The sequence below is a fragment of the Lathamus discolor genome, chromosome 3 (assembly GCF_037157495.1).
Source record: "Lathamus discolor isolate bLatDis1 chromosome 3, bLatDis1.hap1, whole genome shotgun sequence".
In the NCBI taxonomy this organism is placed as follows: Eukaryota; Metazoa; Chordata; class Aves; order Psittaciformes; family Psittacidae; genus Lathamus; species Lathamus discolor.
Window position 1 is genome coordinate 53,683,712 of NC_088886.1, and position 8,221 is coordinate 53,691,932.

The window sequence follows — 8,221 nt, forward strand, 5'->3', positions numbered from 1 at the left end:
CGCCGCGGAGCGGGAGACGGGAAACGGGAAACGAGGAACGAGCAATGGGAAACGGGAAAGGAACAATGGGAAACGGGAAACGAACAATGGGAAACAAGCGCCGAGCCGCTAAGGGCAGACGGCGGGTGGCAGCTCCTCAGGTTTGCCTCGGCTTTCCGTCCTGCAACCGACACGGTCGTATCCAGCAAACGTTTCCCATACAAGTAGGGAAATACCAACAAGCTGCAAAATACCTAATCTGGGTACTTTGGTTCACGCTAGTGACAACGGTTGAGGTCTGGGTTGAAGCTCTATGAAGAGTCCCGAGTCTAGGAGCAGTCTGAACGAGCTTGGCTTGCTTGACTTAACAGAACAAAGACCGGAAGAGGAAACTTGTAGTGTTTGTTTTCTCTTCATCATTGCTTCATAAATAAATCAGTAGAGTGAATGTGAAAGGGCACAAATGGACAGAAAATGTCAGCAAGCAGGCTCTCCACCAGAAAGATGCAGTGAAAATGAGCTGCCGAGTCTTGCTTTCCTAGTGCACATTCAGCCAGTACACAACCACGGAAAGTGCTCTTCAGCCTTATAGCAGGAACTTAGTAGCCTTGCTCCAAGAGTGATTAATAAAGCTAATGTGATATATTGTCTGACCATAGACTAATTGGTGCTTGAAAATGACTAGACACTACTATGACTTGCGTATGTAAAGACAGTAGTTCTTTGAATCACAGAGTAACTGCAGTGGGAATGGACCTCAAAGAGTCTGTAGTCCAACCTCCTGCTCCAAGCAAGCTTAGCCATGAACTCAGACCAGGTTACTTGGGTCTTTATTCAGTCTTGACGATATCCAAGGATGGAGACTTGGACTGCCTGACTCTCCTTACAGAGAAGACGTTTTTCCATTTTAATCCACTGTGAGCTGTTCTAATTTCAGTTTGTGCATGGTGTCTCTTATCATCCCACCATGTCCCACTATAAGAAGCCTGATCCTGTTTTCCCTATAAACTCTCTGTAGGTACCAAGAAAGTGGAGGCCACCTTTCAGGTCCCCCCAGAGCCTTCTTTTCTCCCAGTTGGAGAAAAGGAATCAGGAAAGGAAATCAGGAAACTGATTTCCTCAGACTCTCCTCATGGAGCAAGTGCTCCAGCTCCAGACATATTGTTGGCTCATTCTCCAGTTTATCCATGTCTTTCAGATTTTGGGGAGCCCAGAACTGGACTAGGGTTTCTAAATACAGTCTAGCTTGTGCAGAGGAGAAGGAGATAATCACTTCTCTCCATCTGCTGGCCATGCTCATGTTAATACAGCCCAGGATGGTGCTGGCCCCGTTTGCTAACAGGAGACAGTGTTGGCCCATGCTTAGCTTGCTCTCTACCAAGACCCCCACATCCTTCTCAGCAGGCCCTCCCTGGCCTGGATTGTTGCAAGGGGCTATTCCTTCCTACATGCAGTACTTCATATTTGTCCTTGTTGAATTTCATTCAACACGTGACTCCATTCCTCCAGCCTCTCTGAATGGCAGCCCTGCACTCAAGCACACCAGCTGGTCCCCGACAGTTTGTGGTCATCTGGAAATTTTATGAGAGTGTACTCTGCTGCCTCCACCTAACTGATAAAGACATTAAACAAGCACTGTCCAAATAGAAACATGTTACTTTGTTAGTACAGCTAAGGTTGTGTATTGGAATAGGCAGAGTCTGAATAAGGAAAGGGAATGTTGCTGAGGTCACTGCATTGCAGCGATATAATACTGCTAAGCAGTATTTGATTCTGTTTTTCTACTCATACAATCATCCTTATGTCTTTATCTAACAAAGTAACAATGACAGCAACATTCAATCTCTAATCAGAACACACAAGTAATAACTACCTGTACTAGTTATTGAATACAATACACAGAAATATGATGCGAGTGGGAATAAAACAGCGCTACCTTAAGCTCCCGTTGCTTATCACTAGCTTTCTAATATCTGGCATTGTCATTGTCTGAGGACTTGAGGAAGTACAGTTATTTTCTCATATGATGATACTAAATACTGTACTTGTATACTAACACCATGTAGGAACTAGAACCAAAAATTAACACTGAATACCTGAAGCAAACACTTAAACTGACCTCAGGCGGTTTTACCCTGTGTTGTGTGCTAATATCATTTAGATGCTCAACATCAGCTAATCATTTCCACATGATCAATAAAGCACTATGCAAGCACTTACAGGAACCAGCAAGCATTGAGTGTTAATACTTTTCCTACCAGCATGACAGGCACCACATTTGGTAACCACTTCAGAGTGAATATGTATGTATTATACATACACATGCTTAAAAAATATTTTTATCAGTTAACTACAACTATTAATTTAGTGGCAATATATACAAGTTTTTTTGGATGAGTGAGTATCTGCTGTAAAATACTTGCAGTATGGGTTGAAGATAGTGTCTGCTGGGGGATTGACTAAAGTAAGAAGTAGCATAAATAAAAGATCAAGACAAAAAGAGAACCTTAATGGAACACTCATATTTTTCTCTAAAAGCTCAGTTGCTGTTATTAAAATGTGTGAAGCACATCAATATGCCAAAAATTCAAGGCAAAAGAGGAAGAGATGCACTTGTTCTTTATGAAGCAAGAAGGAGGAAAAGCTAGTTTTGGCAGCTTTAGCTTTCATAAGCACATCCTGCATAATTATGATTTATATAGTGTGTGTCATACCATTAGGAGTTGTGGAGGAAAAGTAGGCCACAGAAAATAGGCAGGTAATAGAGCTTGAAGGTTAGACAATTCATGTTTGCAAATAGATTCTGCTTTGACTTGTGTGCGTGGCAGAAAGTTGGAAGTACAGGTTGTATTTTATTCATCCAACTGTTTATCCACAGTGTGACACAACAGGGAAATCACTTATTTTTCATTGAGTGATTCCAGATTTGCACTGGTCTCCCTGAAAATGGAGTATCAGAGCTGTGCAGAAGGTTTAAATGCTTTGACTTTAGTATGACTGGCCGAGACAAATAAGAAAAGCAAGTAGTAAGAGTCTCAGGTATTTTGCATATGTTTCTAGATAAACTATCAGACACACATCTGAGGAAATTATTGCCCTTGTTGAAAGATACAGGCACTAGTTCAGCCTAATTAGTCTACTGCAGTGACATCTGAGACAGTGACCACAAATGCAGTGCAATGCCTCATTTACATCTCTAATAAGAAAATTAGTCTTTCCTACTATTTGAAGCTAGCACTACCAAAACTATCATTTCTTCTACAAATGGTCTTGAATGCCTGAGAGGGACTCTTCAACAGGGTCTGTAGCAATAGGACAAGGAGCTCAAACTTAAATAGGGGAAGTTTATATTGGATACAAGGAGGAAGTTCTTTACTGTGAGGGTGGTGAGGCACTGAACAGGCTGCCCAAAGAAGCTGTAAATGCTCCATCCCTGGCAGTGTCCAAGGCCAGGCTGGACAGAGCCTGGAGCAACACAGTCTAGTGTGAGGCGTCCCTTCCTATGGCAGGGGGGTTGGAACTACATGATCTTAATGTCCTTTCCCACCCTAACCATTCTGTAGTTCTACAATTTATATGATGGTTTTGGGGCTGTATTGTTCACAGAGTCCTTGGTAGTTAAAAAGGAGTTTTGAATAGTCCATAATCTTCCATTCTAGTTTTTACCTTGCTTGAAAGAACTGCATATCCACAAAGGACATCTGAGTCAAAAAATGTCTTTGCCCAAGAGGTGCATCTAAAATAAGGTTTTTTTAAATTCAGTAATATTTATATTATTTATATTCTTTATATTCTTATAAGGCTTTCTGAGATCATCACTGATTAGTATCAGAACATCAAAAATTTATCAGAAAAATATATGCATTTAACTTAATAAAACAGAGCTTTTAATTAGTATATACATCAATTCATGTACAATAAATGTTTAAATCACATCAATACTATCCACTTACAGGAAGTGCTATAAATATCACAAAACCTCAGAGGCTAGAGGAAGATGATGTATTTTATTAACAGACTAAAAGATAACTCAGCTGAATTGCACGATTCAGTGCCTGCCCTAGATACTGTAGCTCTTTATCTGTGATCAAGGAAACACTTCATAATAATCTTCAAATTGTAAAAACATTCTACTTCGTGGGCCAAGAGTCATTTCTGGCTTAACCCCAGGGACTACAGTCAAGTTGAGTAATTTTTAAATTAAGAGATCAAGCCCAGTTCTGCTACACGGTTAAAAAATTGTCTGCTAAGTACATCCAAAATTCTGTGTCAGCTGAAGGAGCAATCTCCAGGACGCACACAGGAGGGCATAGTTAAACAACACAAAGGCAATTAATAATGGACAAAGTGCAGCGGTTTTTCTTGTTTCAGGACACAATGAATACTTCCTCCATTACACAGATGTAATCATCTTGGTTTTAAACTATCATTATAAAATAATTCTTCAAAATAAACACATTTTGGAATCCTACTATCATAGAACAACAAGCTGTGATAAATTCAGATTTTTTTGTTATTGTTCACATTCTTCTTTACTGGTACTTGTCCTTTCTAGCACGCAGCATTGGACTGGTTTAGCATGAAAAAGGATTTCTGCCTTCATTCAGAAAGATTGATGCCATAGTACAGGTAAATACAGTTTACAAATGAAGAAACCATGATTTAACGCCAGTAGATGTCAAGCTGAGTGTACTGTATTCTGACTTTCCCTGCAACACATCACCATTTTGGAGGGCACAGAACACCTCACGGAATTGAGCTTTATTTACAGCACAGCTTTAAATAGCCATGCCACATGAAGGCAGTGATCATTCAAAAGGTGATCAGAGAAACCGCTCATGTGGGTTTGTACTAAACACATGCAAACCTGTTTGGAAGACTAAGGCTTCACCATATATTTCTTAAAGCAGCATGAGAAGTGCCATGATTACAGAGTTTACTTACCCACACTGCACGTAGCTCCCACAGAGATTGCTTTTCAGTTTAATTTAGTTTCAGACACCCAAATTAATCTCTTTCAGGACCAAGATAGAGTACTTACAATTGAAAGCTGCTGGAAGCACTGATCTGGATACAAGTGGTAGCCCAGCTCTTAGGTTGCAACAAGAGCAGATGTACAACTAAAGCCAAACCAAGGAAAGGTTTCAGCATTTTTCTGATGCCACTCGTCTCAGGAAAAAAGAGCTAGAGGTCAGAAATACAACTGCCAGTGGGGAAATGGTGCTGTAGATAACAAATAGGCCAAGAGGATGAACACAGATCACATTAGTACCACTTCCAACAGTATTTACACTTGCTCTGGAGGATTTTAAAATCCCAGAGACCTGGCCTTCACCTGTCCATGGAATCACCTGTCCATAAAGGAAGTTCCCTACTAGCTCCTGCAATTTTGTGACTGTAATCTTGTATTCTCTGGGAGAGCAAACAGCTTTTGAATAATTTGTTTTCTCCTGGTGTAACTCTGCTATTTTGAAAAACACTAATTTTTCTTGAATCTTTGAGGTTTTGCACCTGCTTGAGTAACATTCAACTTCTTTAAAGATTTATGAATTTCTCTTAAAATAAAACTCCAGTGCTTTAAACTTGCAGAAGCTTTACATCAGTGACAACACAAGATGGTTACATTACCCACACTATTTATCCTTTTTCGCAAAACTCCTCTGCTATTTAGAGAACCATTTGATTAAAGGCTCTAAATATATTTAAAAATCTATACTTGTGACACTTTTGACTTTGACTCTTTCTGATCAAGAAGGTTATGCTCAATATAGAAGACATTTTCAAGTCACCAGCTTCAGAATGCAAATTTAGCTCCTGAGTAGAGTTGCATTTTTTTGGATAAGGACAGCATTCGAAGCAAACCTCCTGAAGTCATTGGGCAACCAGCATTTTCTTTGTTTTAGCAGCTAGCACCTCCGGATGGCAGGGCACAGCAAGGGCCAGCTCCCTCCTCAACAGCAGGGAGTGCAAGAACAGAAGCAGTACCTGGCCAGGAGAGCAGGCATACACAGCCACAAGGCAGGGCTGAGGTATCACTGGGAACACATCTCAGAGTCCAGTCCCGCAACAGCAACTACAGTCAGGCACACCTAGAATGAAATGACAGGTCTGAGATCAACCTAGAAATCAGCCTGCAAGTCCACGGTCCACACCAAGGTACAGGCAGCTCTGCAACACAACCCCCAACAGACAGAGCTGCAACAGGGCTCAAACCAGGGCTGAGGGCTTAGAGCTGGGCTTCAAGGGGTCCCCTGGGCAGGGTGGGGTGAGGGCTCAGGTGGGGCTGGACAGGACTGTTACAGCTTGTACGTACATACAGTGTGTCAACTCCTACAGCTTCCTGGTAAGTTCAGTTGTACAGAGGACCTACTCACAGAGACTGTAATAACCTATAGGCTTTAGTCATTTATTAATGTTGCCCCTTCTGCCTCTTCTCTGACTAGGTGTAAATTAGTTCAGGTTTTCTTTAGGGTGCTGGACCACCTGCATTTGTCAGACTGCCGATATATAATTCATGTGGTATGCAACCCTATTTCTTAATCTGCTTTTTCAGCTCTATTTTCCTTCCTAGATCTGAATACACAGGACCTTCCAGCTACATGTGGTAATCTCTTCCATCAAACAGAAACATCTGTTTTTAATGGAACTCCAGAACTGGTTCTTTAGCTTTGAAAGAAAGGAGCTTCTTGGTATAGCTTGATACCAGTTAACTACTGATTCACTCCTTTTAGGTGCTGAAAACCTTTCACCTTCCTTTCCTTTCAACAGAGAGCTGATGGATACGGTACCTAGAGCACTGCTTTGTGCAATACACTATAGGCTGTTGCAGTCTGTTGAAGAGAGGAGACTTTCCAAATTATTTTAGCGCAGACTGGAGAGATGTTCTTAATGAGGGAATTCTTAGGTCAAGCAGGCCAAATGCCTGGACCTCCTCTCAAAGGTGTCTTAAGTTTGTTCCAGTTACACAGCTTCCTTCCAAGCCAGTGAATACTCGACATGTGTAAGTTTCAGAGGAAAGTTTTTGTTAGGAACATGAAACTGATCACAGACTCAGAACTACCCTTCTAGTTCTTTTTGCAGGAAAATTCTGTGTAGAAATACTTGCTGTGTTCTGGATGTTGTCAGACAGAAAAGGCAAGAGCATTTCTTCTCCAGGCACTCCATTTTTATGTTTTTGTTTTGGTTTGGGTTGGGTTTTTCCACTGTTTACTACTTCTTCTTCTCTACCATTATTCTATGGCACAGTTGCTGATGGTTTGGTATACTTTGCCACACACACCATAGGTGATGTCTGTATTCACCAGGTATGTGCTCCATACAAAAATTATTTTTCCACGTTTCTCCTGAAGGAGGGGCAGCAGTATTTTTGCAACAAGATTCCAGGGGCTCAACATCATGCTACATGCCTGATCTTACAAATTCTTCTTCCGATCGTGTGAGTTAATGCTCTGTTGCGGGAAGACGTGCTGTGTGTTACGGTTTTCTTACGCAACACTCTGAGAAGAGGAACCTGCTCTGCTGACGGAGGGTGCCAGGAGCCTGCTTTGTGGTGAAGTCTTCTGGAATGAGTTTCTGAGTCAAAGCTGTTCCCTGGAGAGCACATGCTGGTGTTGAACTACACGTTATACAGAGGAGCATTGCATGTGTGCTGCTGTGATCGTGGGTGCCACAGGGCTGTTCTTAGATGTAAAAACGGACTTGTACCTCCCTCCTTCTCTGCAAGGCTGTGAGCGTTTGTTGCTCTTATGGAGCCTGTATTATACACTGAACTGTTGGGAAGGACCCCGATAAGGTTTGAATTACACTAGAAGGAATCTAGTGTCAGGAGTTGAAATTTCGACTTCTGAAGGTTTAGTTTTGTTAATGTCTTTTAAAACCACCCATCAGGCAGACGAAACGTTAGCCAGACGGTGGGTTTCGGCTGGCGGGGCGGCCCTAACAGGATCCCCAGGCGGCGGGGTTGCTGCTGGACCGGGTTGCACAAGCTCGGCGGCCACGTTCGTCCCGCGGCCGCGCTGCGCTGCGCGGGACAGCGGCACGCCAGGCTCCCGCTAGTGAACAGCGCGGCAGGGGCCCGCTCCGCTCCTCCGCCACGTGAAGCGCCGGCGTTTAACGCCCTCCGCAGCAGCGGCTCGGCCGCGCCCCGGCGGCAGCCGTTGCCGGCCGCGGGCAGGCGGGCGGAGCGGAGGCGGGCGGGTTTGAAAGGGAGGCGCCCGCTGCCATGTAAGCGCCGGCCGGGAGC